Source organism: Leptidea sinapis, chromosome 5, assembly GCF_905404315.1.
Source record: "Leptidea sinapis chromosome 5, ilLepSina1.1, whole genome shotgun sequence".
Lineage (NCBI taxonomy): Eukaryota > Metazoa > Arthropoda > Insecta > Lepidoptera > Pieridae > Leptidea > Leptidea sinapis.
In genome coordinates this window covers 11,633,688-11,652,325 of record NC_066269.1, presented here as the reverse complement: position 1 = coordinate 11,652,325, position 18,638 = coordinate 11,633,688, and the positions used below count along the sequence as shown (strand labels likewise).

Below are 18,638 nucleotides of genomic sequence, written 5' to 3'. Positions count from 1 at the left end.
AAGAACAGAGGACGGGCAGCAGCACTTTACCAAGAGAGCACCACGATCAACTGCGATCGCCAACCCGCCTGCCTAGCGTGGCGATTATGGCAAGAACCCCCAAAGTTAACGCAGAAATGGTCCCTAGCTATAGGCCTTATGAGCAAGCTCATAGTAACTCAGAGGGCAATTTCGACGGCTAGGCTCGGAGTTCACGGATCAGAAATGAGGAGATCCGTAGAAGAACGTTGAATGGCGACCACGTACCGGAAGACGTAGTGTTGGTAGGCCCCTGGACGGAAATTGCTGGAATAGGTTGGATGAGGGCAGCGCAGGACTGATCGTCATGGCGATCTTTGGGGGAGATCTTTCTCCAGCAGTGGACGTCTCCCAGCTAAAATGATGAAAAAAAATGATGATAAAATCGTACTTAAGCCGCCTATAACTTTTAAACTGAAATTAAAACGCACAAGTATTCTGTTATCTTAATCACTTCCTAAAAAATTGTCAAAATTAGATATTACTTAGAAAAACAAAACCGTTTTTGCTTCATGTATAAGTGGGTGGCACGTATTCAACCTTCTTAAGGCACAGGATCACGCCAATGACCTTGGGGTGGCCACGCCAATGACCGAGATAGCTACCTATCTCGCTCGCACACCAACCCCAATCAATTAATATAATTCGTCTGAATGTCAGCGCCTCCCGTCGCTCGCATACAAATCCGCGGATGGCCGTTAGTAGTGAATATAGTATAAAATCCCTTATGATAACGTTATATGTTATTTTAACTTTTAAAACGTTCGCTTTTTAGAGAAATAAAATAGCTATTTTCTCTTATTAGAGCGATAAAAATATCACCAGTAGTTTAGAAGCAGTAGCAAATTTAAAGTTGAGGACAGTTTGAATTTGAATAAATGCACCTACACAAAAAAGTACAAGCTATTAGAATAACTTTTCTGAGAGTATTACTAAAAAAATGCGTCATGCCATGCCAAAAAACTTGTTTAACTGCAAATAAAAGTGGTAGTTCAAAAAGGCTGTGGAGTGTTAACTATAACCAAGAGCAAGCATTAGCAACCTACAAATAAGACTTAAGGATATGTGTAACAGGATTAAGTAGTGTTCATAGCTCCAAATGCTACTTTTTCACCACAAAACTTGTCAAAAAACACCTTGTTTGCGTGTTTTCTGCTAACCCTTCGCCTTAAGGGTGTGAGTACCATTCGGGTGAGGATATGATGCTTTATACGTCGATCACCATTATTTGCGACTTAAAATGTCATATCCAAGGTCAAAATCCGTTCTCGAATCACGACCTTGGACTCATTCGATTCTGGTTGTATTTCGCTAAAGAAATGTTCACAAATGCTATATTTTTATAACAATAAAATACAGCATATTATTTACTTACTCAATTAGTCGTATTTGAATATGCATTCATTTTATTGTAACATAATGTAACCTTAATAAAACTTATATGTATTTATTTAGTATTTTAGTGAAAACGCGAGTGCTACAAATTTAAATAAAACACTTTTAAAAGGATTAAAACGCGTGCAATTGTAACTATTTTATCACGCGACTCCGATTAGGTCACGAAACGATGGGTTAACTAAAATTATAATGAATATGTAACTTTTAAGCAAAATCTAATGTAAATATATTTATTAATTGAAGTCTCATCAACGAACTAAAAGGAGTTTAATACAAGTCTTTAACATTTCTGGTTACGAATCTTTTTCCATGGGAAATTTAGTCACTGCTTGTTCTAAAGATTTCGCGTCTGTTGGCGTAAGCGCGGCGTGTGGTTTTGTGCAGGACTTCGAAATACATAATTTACAAAATATGAACAAATAACACACATTGTAATAAATAATAGTTAAAAAAAATTAAATGGCACGCTTTATATAAAATTCAACTAAATATATTTTAAAATAATTTTATTCTATATAAATAAATTCAACAAAACATATATTTTATTCTATTTTATAGTTGAATTTTATATAAAGCGTGCTTTTTAACTATTATTTATTTTTAATTTTTTAGTCAAATTAGTGTAATGTCATCGGTCCTCGATAAATCTACAAAGTTTGAACGAAATTTAGCCGTTTAAAGTGGGTCAAAATCGCGCCCAAAGGAGTCGGTTACAAACATACTAACATACATGTGAAGCTAATATAAAGCGTATAAAAACCACAGATGTTTGACCATTGAGGTCAAAGGCATTTCTCTTACTCTACGCCATATGTTAGTTGTTTTACAAAATAATTATAATATAAGCTTTAAATTAAATTCTAATTACTAATATCTATAAACAGTCACAATCGCCTTCAAGTACATTACTTACATACTTAATGCCTGCAAGAAATCGACTACAGATAATATGTACCTTACCTATATTTACTTCAACAAAGAAACTATCTCCGAAGCAACCAAAATACTCATATAATAAGATATTTTAAACAATTCCCAGCCAATTCATGATAATGATTTGATCAATGAATGATGATGATCAATTCATGATGATGATTTTTTTATGAAATTAAGGGACGAGATGAGCAGGACGTTCAGTTGATGGTATTTGATACGCCCTGTCCATTACAATGCAGTGCCGCTCAGGATTCTTGAAAAACAAAAATTCTGAGCGGCAATACAATAGCTCTCGTCACCTCGAGACATAAGATATTAAGTCTCATTTGCCCAGTAATTTCACTAGCTACGGCGCCCTTCAGACCGAAACACAATAATGCTTCCACATTTCTGCAATACGGCAGAAATAAGCACCGTTGTGGTACCCATAATCTAGCCGGCATCCTGTGCAAAAGAGCCACTGGTAAATTTGTACACATTTCCCCATGAATGAGTGATCTGTTTTATGATGTACTAGCTGACCCGGCAAACGTTGTTTTGCCATAATATAAATTATTTTTAGAGTTAAACTGTTTCTTGTACATTCCAACATTACTTTATTTTTCTAAAATAAAAGAATTTTCTAAAATAAACGTAGCCTAAGTTACTTATTATAACATCAGCTACTTGCCAATAAAAGACCCGCCAAAATTGGTCCAGCCATTTCAGAGATTAGCCGGAACAAACAGACAGACGGACAGAAAGACAGAAAAAAATTGTAAAAAATATTATTTTGGTGTATATATATTCATTTATATGTAGTAAAAAATTGTTATTTCAATATTACAAACAGACACTTCAATTTTATTTATATGTATAGATGAAAGTTGGAACAGCAAGTCTATGACGACACGCGAAAGAGATTGAATTTAATTTTCTCGCCATTTTTTTTTCTTTACAGCTTTTCGGTGAACTCTGATTTAACAGCATTAACAGCTTTTTTAGTTCTAACAGCACGTGGCCTCTTCAACTGAGGAGGTCTTGTATAACTGACGATAGTACGATAATATGTTTACGAACAGACAACTGATACCTATGCTTTTGTAATGTCTTGAAAATTACCGTCGGCTCCAAATCCACTTTGTGCAAGAAAATTCCTGCAATTCTATTTTCTTTAACACCACAGTTTTTTTATGAAAATAAGGGACGAGACGTGCTGGACGTTCAGCTGATGATAATTGATTCTAGAAAAACCCTGATTCTGAGCGGCACCACAATTGCGTTCGTCACCTTGAGACATAAGATGTTAAGTCTCATTTGCCCAGTAATTTCACTAGCTTCAGTCCATTGGTGTTATTTAATATACCATACATATAATCAACCTTGAAAAAAAAATTGTGAAATGGCGAAAATTTATTGAAGCTTCTAGCATAATGAACACGTTCCAAATTTAAATTCAGCAAAAATAAATGAGGCTGTTAAGTTGTAACGATATTTATGGCAAGGCTAGTTATAGTAGTGACGATCACTTTGGTTTTGACAAAATAATATGTTAATGTTTTTAAAAAGGTATGATGGTATACTCCAAGGCAATCTTCATATATTATCACATTGTTTTTAATGTTTTACTGAAAAGCATGGGATGGATTTAAACTATTTCGTTGACTTTCTAAACCGGTTACATATAATAACTTTCAACATACCTTAGATAGACGAAGCTAATTGCTACAATATCGTTAAAATTGTTTGTTTTGTGTTATTTCAACCAAAAAAATTGGCATTTGTATAGAAGTGAAAATTTAGAACTTACAGTATTATTATTTGAAATTTAGTAAGTAAGTATATCTTTATTTGGAACAAACACTACAAATACACGTGAACATTTACAAAATATAACAAATAATATGAAAAACCTTATAAAAAAATTACTATAATATCTAATAATCTAATTAAAACTAACATACATTAAAAACTAAAGTAAGGCTTATTCTATATCAACATAATAAGGTGGTGTTTTCAGTGTTATGTTCCAAAAAGGTTTGCTACTCAGCATATTAGTCGGGTATCACCCAACACTGATTTTCAGTAGCTACCTTCAATAAGGCGGCCGTCGCGATTACAGCCACAAGTGCTTCCATTATTAAATACAATAATTATGTAATAAATAGTAAATAAATAAATGATAGTACTCAAAACATATGGTAAAAAATAATATTTCATGTTTAAAAACAATTAAATTATTAATTTCAATTCATTTGCAAACTTTCTATAATATATTAATCAAACAAAAACACTAATTCAACAATACACATTGAACTTTTCACAAAATCCATTCAATTACACTTATAAGATATACACAGCTCTTATGTTGCATAATACGTCAGCTGTATAGCTACAGATATACTGCTATAAGCATTTTAGTGACGCGAACTCACGAGATTTCACCCATCGAAAAAGTGTCTAATAATATTGTTATATTTTTTTTTAATTCACTATTCATCGCGTGCGCCAGTCATGAGCATGTCGGTGACGCGAACCCATAAGATTTTCCCCAACCAATGAGTGTCCAAAGCGGCTAAAGAAGTTTTCACTTCAAAAAGAAGCCAGTTTTACCAGTGGGAGGCTACTTTGCACAGGATGCCGGCTAGATTATGGGTACCACAACGGCGCCTATTTCCGCCGTGAAGCAGTAATGTGTAAGCATTACTGTGTTTCGATCTGAAGGGCGCCGTAGCTAGTGAAATTACTGGGCAAATGAGACTTAAAGACTTATGTCTCAAGGTGACGAGTGCAGTTGTAGTGCCGCTCAGAATTTTTGGGTCTTTCAAGAATCCTGAGCGTCACTGCATTGTAATGGACAGGGCGTATGAATTACCATCTGCTGAACGTCTGGCTCGTCTCGTCCCTTATTTTCATAAAAAAAATTAAAAAAAAAAGCCCGCTGAGTTACTTGCAACCGTTCTTCTCATCTCTGATGTATAATAATTATTTTCGGAGTGGTGGTAGGTTTTGATTTTGATGTTCATTATGTGACTTAATATTGTAGTTCGAATAAAAATATTTAAATTTGTTCATAGTTTCTTCTAAGTTATGGTTATCATACTTCAGCTACCAAGCCTCTTGTAACACATATGTCTACTCAACCCCAACCAATGGACGAGAATTAAATAAATTTCAGTATATAGTTTCAATTTATATGTAAGTTTAAAATAAAAAAAAAAAAATCCTTTTTAATTGTATAAAAATAATTAAATAATATTTAATTACACGATATTTAACTAAATTATGTATAATAATAATATTTTCATTGGTGTATTTAATTCCTTATTCATTACACAATTTTTTTTTATTATTTAAATGTATATAGGTACTGTATCTAAACAACTGTGAAATAAATTTTTACCACAAAAATTAAATGCGTGTGTCTGTAAAACATACGCGTTCTAAAATAGTCATTACATTCCGAAAATGATGACACAGAACACAAAACTGTTTGACGAACGTGAACAAATGAATGAGTAACAATGACACAGCGACGGTGAAAGTATAACCACAGATTACTCAAGGTGTTCTTTTAACATTTCACTTCATTTTCCATACCGACTTGACCTTAAAGGCATCTGTCCACTACACCGCATAGAATATCATAATAATATTCCGGCTAGACTATTTCACCTATTAAAAACAACGTTGATACTTGCATTTGTACTTAACAAAGCATCAACAATGGGAAGACATGATCACGACATGATGCTATTGAAGTGAAATTTCTGTATCGATGTATGAGAGAAATTTTATAGCAATGTCGTCAGGATATACAGTTACGCGCCATCTTGTTTTTATTTCCTTTTTATTTTTAGGTTTCACACTACTAGGGTTATATTATTATACACAAATTTTACTTGTGCAGTAAATTTATGGACCCGCGTCTCCGGAGATAACGCCTAAAGCACTTTTAATAATTTATTCTGATATAGTGATATTAAAGTGATTTAAAAATATGAAATAAATCCTCCCCATCGTTATCGATACGTTATTGATACACATAAGTAATAAAATCTAGTGGAAATAAGTGTTCCGTGTCAAGGTTTTTCTTACTTAAATACTTTCATAGCACGGTTATAGTTTGGTACGGTGTAGTGAGCAGACACCTTTATGCAGAGTCCGTGAACTACATAACTTATTTGGAAATAAACCTTACATTTTGAGGTGGATTACTCATGCTGATAGGTTGGATGAAAGTAAATTAATGCACTGTGTAGAATGAATTTGACGACCTAGACCCATATTCAGGTTATTAAGATTTTTAGGGATCAATAGCCAAATGGCAAAAAACGGAACCCATGTCTGTCTGACTGTCCGTCCGTATGTCACAGGCACTTGTTTCCGAAACTATAAGAACTAAACTGTTGAAACGTGATAAATAGATGAATTTATAAACCGCATGAAGATTTTCACATAAAAATAGACAGGAAACAATAAATTTTGGGGGTTCCCCGTACTTAGAACTGAAACTCGAAAATTGTTTTTCATCAAACCCATACTTGTGATATGTATATATATATATATACATAGATAGGTCTACAAAACTGATTTTGAGGTTTCTAATATAATTTTTATCTTAAGTGAATAGTTTGCGCGAGAGATACTTCCAAAGTGGTATTTTTATAAAAAAACCGCATTGTAACGACAAATATTTTGCTTCGATGAGATCCTAATTAACTTCCTAAGTTATATATATATATATATATATATATATATATATATATATATATATATATATATATATAAGTATATATACTGAAAATTGTTAAAGGATAAAAGAAAAAACCAGATGGGATAGCCAAGATATTAATTAAAAAACAATGTGTATACTTATGTACGCACACAGGAAGTTATTATTTCTTATGCTTAATAATACAAAAATCCTTACATAAATTATTTCTCGTACTGTTTAATTTACGTTTGTAGAAAAAAAAACAATATTGTGATTAAATATCATTAACTTATTTTTAAACAATGAGAACGAAATTGAATTTTTATTTTAAAACTTGTATATAAATTGAAATTATATATTTAAATTTATTTACGTCTTGTCCATTGTTCTTGTCAACTGAACCATATTTAGTATCATACTTCATACTTTACTATGTTTCTATTGTAGCTCTCCTTGTTTTGTTTTTTATTTTTTTAATATTTATGAACCAATAGTTTACATCTTTATATAATGATCTCTACCTACGTCTTAAAAAAAATATTTCCAACAAATCGAGTTTTGTTTTTTTTTTTTGCATTTTGCAAACAGTATGGAAAGTACCTACTTATAATTTAAAGGCCCGATTATTCTTATATGATACCTATATGTTTACACATACTTACATACATATCCTAACGGATAACCTAAAGTAAACCCTGATAACCTTATCAGCGTAATGCTTACTTCTGAAGTAGCATGGGATGCAACTAGTGCATACGCTGCAGAAATACTAAAAGACTTGCGTAGAGAGGTTAGAGAGGGCAAGAAAAGCCACTGTAGTAGTTTTTAGTAGGAAATAGCAAAAGCTAGATTCTCCCCCCGTGAAGAAATGCCTTGCGGCGATTCCATGGGGGCTAAGGAGATAGAAGAAGAAGCGGTTTTTTAGTCGGTTGGCCTTCAAACCAAGCCTGACATACGGGATCAATACGATCTTGATCTTAAGATATTGGTTTTTATAGATATAATATTTATAAACTCAAGGTATTAAATTAATCTATGACACGTTAAATAACTTTAATTAATGGTTCTACTTGTGAGTACGGGGATCTCTACTATTAATTGGTTACAATGGTTAAAATGGTTACTCGGACCGACCCGACTGCCTTACTGAAGGCAACACATGGTTATAAGAAATGAATTTTATCTACTAAGCAATTTTGTTCGATGGATTTACTTCGAACTATGATATAAAGAGAACAGAAAAAAATACTTGATACTCATATATAAATTTTCAAGTAAATCGGAGATCTAAAAATGAGTGAAAATCCCGTTCCAAGAATCCGCTACATACATAGATACAGCAGGTGCTAATATAAAACGAACAAATTATAAATAAATGTGGATTTATGGTGTGAAAGTGTCAACGGAAGGAATGACAATCTCGCTTTACTTTCATACAACATACCTTTGACGATGGCTGCATGGCTTTACCCATGCACTTATGCCTTTCCCATTTAAGGGTAGAAGATAAAAAAAAAATACTTTCATACAAGGCTGCTTGCGTTGCTGCCTACGATAATTAATACGACTTTTTACTAATGTATTTTTGGCAATTGTTACCCAATATCTCTGCCATTTGTAAACCGTCTAAATATTTGAAACATCTTTAGCAACGTTGTGATTTGAAAGTAAATGAAACGAAAAAGCGAGACAGTAAAATGAGACAGACACAAATTCATAAGATTTAACGAGGGAGAAATTGAGATAGGAAGCATAATACAGTGTTTCGGTACCAGGCGATCATAGGAAGCATTTAACAGTGTTTTCTTTACAGGCGATCATTGATGAAGAAGATAAAGTCGAATGTATGACGCGAGTATACCTTAATATATTCTGATATCATGCGCACGACCTATTACTACATAGATACCAGGAGAACATAAATATGGTAGCAGTGATAGTAATGTCTTTCATAGCGGTTGAAATCATGTGTCAGCCTAGCAACATGTACCAGGACTTCATATGCAGTTTAGAGGTACATGCACAGTGCAGGTTTCACTTTTGACATGTGTACTTTGTATGCACGCAATTCTTTTTTCATTTGAAAAAAGTTTATACTCCCGGATTGGTCTCCTTGTATAGTATAAAAAAAAATCTCTACAGTTTTTAGTACTGTACTACTAGTAGTTGGTGGTAATTACTAATGCCTACTTGGTGGTAATTAAATATATTTTTTTTCAAAATGCAATGCATGTATTTTTTTTGTATAGTATGCATTATTAAGGTTGGGATTTGTTTTTTGTTTTCTGTCTGTACCACAAATACATTCATAATATCTATAAATATGCTTACATCATGTAGCATCTGGATGGAGATTTAGAATATTTAAATGATAATTAATGATTAGTTACGTAAATAATATTTTGAAATGCACTGACCGGGAAGAACCCTTATTCAGCACTGAATTAAAAAAGCCTACTTTTTAAAACTCATTTATCTATTTTTGAAAGAAATCATTTAAGATCAAAAAACAGATATAATATATTGCATAAAAAAAATACTTATAAACGTCAATATTTTTGTAAATTTTACCTTATATGTCGAAAAAGATGATATTTAATGTTTATTAGAAGAAACTCATTAACACACTTTTAAATCAATGATAAGTTTCAGAATTTTACAAAATATTTTTATTTTTGTACATATAAATCCAGTGTCCTGATGTTTGTTTCCAGTGAACTCCTAAACTAATCAACGGATTTTAATGGGAATTACTTTTAAGTGCAGTTTAGTCTAAACTTGAGAGATAGGATAGTTGTTATTTCGATTTGGAATCTATAATTATTTTATTGAGATTTCTGACATGAGAGATTTTATTGACGCACGGTTTGACAGTTCTGCTGTGAAACAATTTCATTGTTACAACAGAGAGCATCTTTTACGAAATAATTCCTATTAATGTTATGAAATACTAGCTGACCTGGCAAACGTTGTTTTGCCATATAAGTTATATATGTAAACCTTCCTTGAGCTTCAACGAATCTATTACAGAAGATTTCATTGAGATCGGTCGAATGGTTTAGGAGTTATTAGGGAACATACAAACATACATTCTCTTTTATATATATAGATTATTGACAAATTCATAAACACCAGTATTTTATTTATTATGTACAGAACAACGTCTGTCGGGTCAGCTAGTACAATATAATATGCAAAGTGATACAAAAATAATATATTTTTCAAATTACTTGTTTTGCATGTCAATAGATGGCTAAATATTTTTATGAAACAATTTTGATATTATTTCTTAATATTTATAAATGTGAAGGCATTTCATATTCAAACTCATACATTCGAAACTATAGTTGCACAAAAAAAAAACTATTTTAAGTCACAGACTTTGATTTAAAATTGCAAGATTGCATCCAAGTTGCTTTCATTATAAGTTAATTTTGAGGTTTTTTCATCACACACAATAAAATTAGGTACCTTTATAAAAGCCTCATATAAATTCTGTCATCTTATATTTTTTAATTTATTTAAAGTAATATCTAGTCTGTGTACTCTAATTTGACAATGTAAAAAGTTGTACAAAGAATGTGTCAATTCATTTTATTAATTTTTATAAAATTATTGTCATGTCTTGAACAACATATAGCTTATATATATATATATATATATATATATATATATAGCTTTCTGAACTTATCTTTCATATTATTATTATCTTACATATGTAAGAAGACCAAACCTAAAATAAAGTGCAAACACTGAATACGTGTACTAATATTTTTTATTTTTATAATTAATGCATTTTTAATACATATTATCCAAAATTCAATAGTTTGTATCACATATCACAAAGTTTCAGCAAAAATAAATCATTTGATTTAAATAGTGCATTTGAAATACATAATTGACATATTTTAATTTATCTTTTTGTAGGTACTTTATTTTTACATCAAACACATCACGCTAACACTATGCTTCAGGATGGACAAGAATTGCTATATATACATATAATGATTACTTACTTACATATTTATATGTAAACAAAAATAATAAAAACTCACAAAAATAACGTTCCTTTATCTCAGCGCCATCTTGTTCTAAACGTCGTAAACTTATCAAAATATCACAAAATAATAATATAAACTCGCGCGCAAAATGAAAATCGGAATTAAACTTTTGACGGATCGGCGACAGCACTGTTCGTACCACTTTTGAACTCAAACGGTAAACAAGTGACGATCGTTCAATGCGATGTAAAAGTGGAACAGAGGGGCGACACACACTTCACGCGACTTGTTCGCCAGATACCACTCTAACTTCTCATATTAATATTTTAGGATGTTCTTGGGATTACCACGTTTTTGTAGTGCATCTCATATAGTGCCTTATACAGAGTAGATGATTTTTATGCTATTCTGAGGAAAAAGATTTTTTCAATAAGGGATAGAATTAATAAAAATGAAAATAGATAAGAGTCTTAAATAATGTACATAATTTTATTAATAGAAAATGGAATATTATTCTTAAATCTAAAAATAAATCCTTGTAATATTACTAATCCTAGAATAAGTTAATACTAACAATATATGGGCAATGCTGCCTGAAATAAATAATTTTTTTATTATTATTAAGAATATTAATATAATGTCAGTAAACAAAAATGATAATCGGGCTCAAATGATGGTAGGTGTGTTGTGATGCGTCACTATGAGGTCTATTTTGTTTTATTTCTTTGTTCACTTTTTGGGCAGTGATACGCCCCGCCCTATTTCTGCCGTGAAGCAGTTATGTGTAAACATTACTGTGTTTCGGTCTGAAGGACGCTTAGCTAGTGAAATTACTGGGCAAATGAGAGTTAAAATCTTATGTCTCAAGGTGACCAGCGCAATTATTGTGCCTCTCAAAATTTTTGGGATTTTTCGAGAATCCTGAGCGGCAATCAATTACCATCAGCTGAACGCCCTAATCGTCTCGTCCCTTATTATCATAAAAGAAATGCAGTGCCGCTCAGGATGTTTGATTGAACCCCTAAATTCTGTGCAACATCACAATTATCACACTCGTCACTTTGAGACATAAGATGTTAAGTCTCGTTAGGCTAAGGCGGCCTACAACCGAAAAGTAAAACATTTACGTCATTGCTTCACCGCAACAAACGCCGCTTTAAATCGAAATCAAATCAAAATCATTTTATTCATGTGCCTGACCAGGGAGGCTTTGCACAGGATGCCGGCTAGATTATGGGTACCACAACGGTGCCTTTTTCTGCTGTGAAGCAGTAATGTGTTAGCATTATTGTGTTTCGGTCTGAAGGGCGCCGTAGCTAGTGAAATTACTGGAGAAATGAAACTTAACGTCATATGTCTCACGGTGACGAGCGCAAGAGTAGTGCTGCCCAAAATTTTTGGGTTTTGCAAGACTCTTACGGCACACGGCACTGCATTGTAATGGGCAGGGCGTATCAATTTCCATCAGCTGAACGTCCTGCTCGTGTCTATGAACATAAACGATACGATATGAATGTAAAAAGTTTATTTTTTTTATATTTACCGTCACTTCGTAAAGGTTTGATAATGAGAAGATGTGGCAAGAAAATCATTGCCACTCTTTTAAATAAACATTTACAGCTTCATCATTTTACAAATCATTTAAACTACAATAATATAATATGTAAAGTGACGCAACAAAAATACTCAAATGTCAAATACTTAAAAGTACTTTCTTACATATTGAGTATGTCAAAATGGTAAGGGTATGTTCCGATATACACAGTACAGTGTGACGTCAATTTAGTATACTGTGAAGCCGTTCCTTTATAGCCAGTTATACTGGTAACTATTTAAAACGGAACGCGATCCCTCATACTGTCAGCCGCATTTTTTGACGCAGCATTCAAATGAGTGTACTAAAGTTTTCTAGTTCATTAAAAAAACTTTTCTTGGAGTAATGTCAAATTAAAAATATTTAAATTAATATTTAAGGCACTCGAGTGGTTTTGACTGATCACGTTATCAGTCTTACTGCGAGTATCTTACCTCGAAAACGCCAGTGCTCACAGTAGAATATGGCGGCGATTTATGAAGTCATATTGTCCTGGCAGTCCATAACGGAACGAATTTTTCTAGTGACAGCACTGTGCAGTGCTCGCAGTGCATATCGGAACATACCCTAAATGTAAATGAATACCACAGAACATGTAAAAGAGATGTCATACCTGTTCTGTCATTAATACATATAATAAATGTAATTAAGCTATTCTTTTACAAGTATTGAAAAATGCGCAGATTAAACATCATGCGGACTATGTATGCAACAAACTTAGACAATTCCTTGCAAGTATCTCAATTCTTAAAAATCGAATACCCTATAAAGTCAAAATAATGCTCTATAACGCCTTAGCCGAATCGTACGTTCAGTATCGACTCAGCAGTTACGGTCGTACTTACAATTCGTACCTTGACAAAATTAATAAAATTCAAATTCATAAAAAAATAGTATCAAATAAAATTAAACGTAAATTTCAGGGTAACGAAAGCGGGCTATTTAAGCATTGTCAAGTGTTGTCAATATTTAAGCAAATTGAATATTCAATACTACAAGAAAATTATTTTAATAATAATTTAAAAACAGCCATAGATCACCCGTGTATACGCGCGCTGTTAGTCTAAACCGACTGCACATGCCTCGGGCATCCAATGCGTTCGGTGAAAGAACAACAGCTTACATAGTACCTAGACTGATTAATAAACTGCCACGTGACTTGACCGACTCGTTGACTGAGACTAATTTAAAAAAAATACTTTTTAAGACTTGACTGACCACCGATCAACTTATCGTTCTTAACTATTAATTGTATCAAGTACTTTTACTTTTATTTGTTTAATTATAATGTATAGCTAAGTGATTGTGAACTATTTTTTTCTTTTATTAATTTAACTCTGTTGGTGTAGACTTAATTTAGCAATTGTACAAAACTCAGTGGTTTTTATTGCTTTGAAACCGCAATGTAAAATTTGTTTTTTTATTAATAAATATATATTTAAAAAACGCACTTTGTTGAAGCTATTATTGGTTGGCATCATAATCATTACATATTATTATTATAAAATAAAGTCTGTCTGTTGGCGATAAACCGAAAAACTACTGCACCGTTTTTCATGCTGTTTTCACAAATGCGTGATTATTCAGGAAGTTTTTAAGGTTAGTATATAAATTGTTAAGTTTTTGTATACATTAACGATATTTGTTGGAGGTGTCGGAAAAAAATAAGCCGAAAAATAACGAAAACGCTGTCTAAGCCCGAGAGATATAACGAAATAATGTATGGTCGAATTGTGTATCTTATAAAGGTCTACAGAAAAGATCGCGATGACATAATATGTCTATCTCTTAAGGATAATATGCTATATACATTTTAATACTTTAAAAAATTGGCAATTATAAAGCGGTAATGTAAAAGCTGTTTACACAAATACGATATTAATCCTTATCATTTTAAATAAGTTAGATATTTTACTCTTTTACACCATATAATTGTTTGATGCGATATGACCCTCTGGTACTACAAACAGGGAACGGTAGTTGAAGGGTATGATCATTCAGAAATACGTTTTGTTTCATTTTTAACGTGTAAACGTGTAACGTGTGTGTTTTAACGTGTGTTTAATGTGTAAACATTACCGGGTCTTCTGTTTTCCGGATCAACCAATGTCACACCTGAGGGCCTACCATCAACTTTTAATAAGCGATGCGAATCCGATGCAGTTCAGTTTAGGTACCCAAACTGAATCACTAAAATTTGTACCATGAAGTGCCTTTTACTGAACGGCGTTTGGATCGCTTATGAAGAATGAACGAAATAAAATTGCGTTTCGAAACCCAAAATGATATGATTTTTGCGGTTTTTTTGCGCAGGAAATACTAAAAATACATTTTAATAATGCGCAATTGCGTCAAATTATAAACCATTAAGCCCTTTTTTATACTTATTAAATAATAGTAATATAAATAAATATAGTTCTTTTAATTACAAATTAAATGTTTGCTTATGTGTTTTCGAAAAAGAACGAGTTATGAACGCACCTCTATTGATGTTTAATTTGACAGGACCACAGAGTAAATTTTTTTTATTCGTTCTTGCGAACAGGCTATAGCCCGGGCCCTTACTGCCTCGTCTTTAGTATTTTAATTTTTGGTATTTATTTTCAGTATTTTGTTTTACAAAAAAGTACAATAAAGTATTCTCATCTCATCTTTAATCAATAAAATTTTTCTTTTCTATGTTTTCACTATTTTTTAAAAATTATTAACAGCACGATTCACTTTCCTCTAAGGAAGTAGCAACTTTTTTCGAATCGGTCACCTTGGCAAATGAGCTATCCAGTTTAGGTTGAAATAACACCTCATGGTACGAATGAATGAACGAACTAAATCAGTTTGCGATTCAGTTGATATCATTTTTGACATTCAATTGACATCATTGCGATTTAATCAGTTGATTTGACGTCAACCTAAATTAGAAAGCTCTAATCACGTCGTGGTACGAAATAGCAAACCAGTTCATTTTAGGTTGTCAATTGAATCGCAATAAGAGTTCATGGTAGGCCCGCTGTTGTTATATTGCTTGTTATAATGAAATCGTTTCACAGCAGAACTGTCAAACCGTGCGTCAATAAATTCTCTCACCGAAAATATGTCCAGACAAAACAAATATTCGAAATAAAAATAATTATGGGTCCGAAATCGAAATAAAAAGTATCCTATCTCTCAAGTTGGACCTAACTGCACTCCATGAAGTAATCTCCATTTAAATCCGTTCATTAGTTTAGGAGTCCATCGCGGACAAACAACGTGACACGTAATTTATATATATTAAGATATACAAGAATTGCTCGTATAAAGTGTAAAGTATAAAGCTCGTATAAAGTATAAGATATACGTGTCTGGCCCTTAAAGGTTGCTAGAAAGTAACAAACACGTCCTATGCATTATAACTCTCTCTAAAACAAGACTCTATATTTGCATAGTAGTTTTGTTCACTTCTCAAGATTACTACTGTGGCCCATAACTGTTTTATTAAGGCCGCTATCCCAATAAATCGCCAAAATAGCGCATAATTGAAACTATTTCTTGACGGTTTATATAAAGCTTGTATTTTTACAAAAAATAATTGTATATCTACAGAATATGAGAAGAAAATTCATTTTTTCTTTACATTTGTATTTTTTATAGACAGTGCGAAAAAAAATCCCCAATATACCCTCTAACTTTTACAGTTGGAGCCATGCTAAAATTTCAATCTAGATAAGAGTTGTATGAAATTAATTGTGCAACAACTATTAATAAGATAACAATTAACATGACATTGTTTTGTTAGTTTTGTAAAGATAATTTTTGATGTTGTAATAAATTAAAAATGCTTCTAAATCTGAATTACAACTATGGCGATCTTGTACGGGAGAGGTAACCTAGCTCCGCTCGATTCCTCAAGGTCATTGGCTCGGTCCAAAGCCTTAAGGCAAGAAGTCAAAATACATAATCTTAACTTATATCTTTAAACGAGCAATTCTTGTATATATATAATCAGAATCTCTGAATCGGTTCCAACGATTTTTTTTTATGGAATAGGAGGACAAACGAGCGTACGGGTCACCTGTTGTTAAGTGATCACCGCCGCCCACACTCTCTTGCAACACCAGAGGAATCACAGGAGCGTTGCCGGCCTTTAAGGAAGGTGTATGCGCTTTTTTTGAAGGTACCCATGTTGTATCGTCCCGGAAACACCGCACAAGGAAGTTCATTCCACAGCTTTGTAGTACGTGGAAAAAAGCTCCTTGTAAACCGCACTGTGGAGGACCGCCACACATCCAGATGGTGAGGATGATATGATATGATTTTCATTAAATTTAGTATAGAGGGGATTTCGGGAGCGATAAATGGATCTAGCTAGAAGGTTTCAATTAAAAAAAAATGTAGTTTTATCCGTGTTTTAATGAGAAACAGCTAAAATAACATTAGAATACAAAGGTGAATTTTGACACTCTATACAATAATATAATAGCTCAGATGGGACATTGGGTGATCCGGAAAGCGGAAGACCCCGGTTCGAATCCAGATGTCCTATTAGTTTTTTTTTCTTCACGTTTTGTACATTCTTAAAAATCCAAGCAAGGCTCGGTTATCCAGATATTATTTAAATAAAGACTGTGTGAAGTTGGGAGTTATATTTAAATTACTGTCTCGGCTCAGTGAATGTTTTTAAGCTTACACTATCTCGACTCTTGTAATCGCGTGATTATGCTAAATGACAAATTTAGAAAAACGGATCAAAGAAATCATGTTAAAATACTAAAAAAAGAACGCCCTTTTCCTCAGCCTACTTCTGACTTACATGATGACGAAAAATCCCACTTGTATAAAAGATTTGATAAAAAAAATTATTCATGTTAATCAATAGTTTATTTTTTATCATATCTGTTTTTTTCTCTGTAATTATAAAATAGTAGTAGAAATGTTTGCGAGGTTATTTATAGCAAACAACCAAAATATACTTTAAATTTAAAAAAAAAATACTAGCCTCATCATAACGGTAGATACATAAAAAAAAATTCAATGAGGCTGCTTGAGCCAGGTTACCAAACAGATAAAAAATTATCTGCATTAATTATGGTAAATAATTACTCGATTTACATTTTAGAATGGAATCGTGAGCATTTCGCGCACGAAAACAATAAAACTATTAAAGTTGATAACTATGTATATTCGAAGTAGTTAATTGTACTCGATTATTTATAATATCTACTATAATATAAAATTCTCATGTCGCCGTGTTTGCAGTTAAACTCATTCGAAACGGCTTGACCGATTCTCATGAATGCATATTGGGTAGGTCTGAGAATCAGACTACATCTATTTTTCATCCCCCTAATTAATGTTAAGAGTGGTCCACAACAATTTTTTTTTAAATTGGATGATTATGAGTCAGCATTAAAAATACATACAACTTCAAATTTTCACCCATCTACGATCAACAGTTACTTTTGTATCGCGATTTTAATATCGGCAGTACAACGTTTGCTGGGTCAGCTAGTTTATAATATATTATATACTAATTACTAGCGGAACCGACATCTAGGTCCTGTACACGCGTGTTAAATTCGACAAATCGGTCCAGAAGTTAGGACGAGATCACTAACATACGTAGGAGAAGTATAAGATATGTCGACTGTATTAAAAATCTAAACCAATCTTAAATTCACTGGAACACTAATAAAATCACCAAAATCGTTCAAGTCATTTAGGAGGTAGTATTGTGAATCTAAACCATCCTTGAATCCACTTGAAAGCACACAGAAAATTTCATTCAAATCGGTCCAGCCGTTGAGGAGGAGTTCACTGTCAACACACGTACAGAAGAATTATATATATAAAGATAAAAATGACGACATAAGCAGGATGTTCAGCTGATGGTCTGTCATACACCCTGCTCTGTAGTGCCGATTAGGATTCTTGAAGTTCCTATAAAAATAATTGAGTTATAATGCAATAATACTGTAGGATTTAATAAATAATATAGGTATATAAATAAAGTTTATAA

General features: G+C 32.5%; 1 protein-coding gene across 2 annotated transcripts in view; it reads right to left on the bottom strand.

Annotated features, from left to right (window-relative positions):
- Positions 1-18,638, bottom strand: part of LOC126964470 (putative fatty acyl-CoA reductase CG5065) — a 109,835-nt gene that overhangs the window by 56,251 nt on the left and 34,946 nt on the right. The window contains exon 1 of one of the 2 annotated variants that reach the window (XM_050807594.1): positions 11,104-11,248. The exons of the other annotated variant lie outside the window; for it this stretch is intronic. The gene's annotated coding sequence lies outside the window, so the exon portion shown is untranslated. Of the gene's footprint in view, positions 1-11,103; positions 11,249-18,638 lie in introns of those variants that run through there. 2 annotated transcript variants of the gene reach the window in all.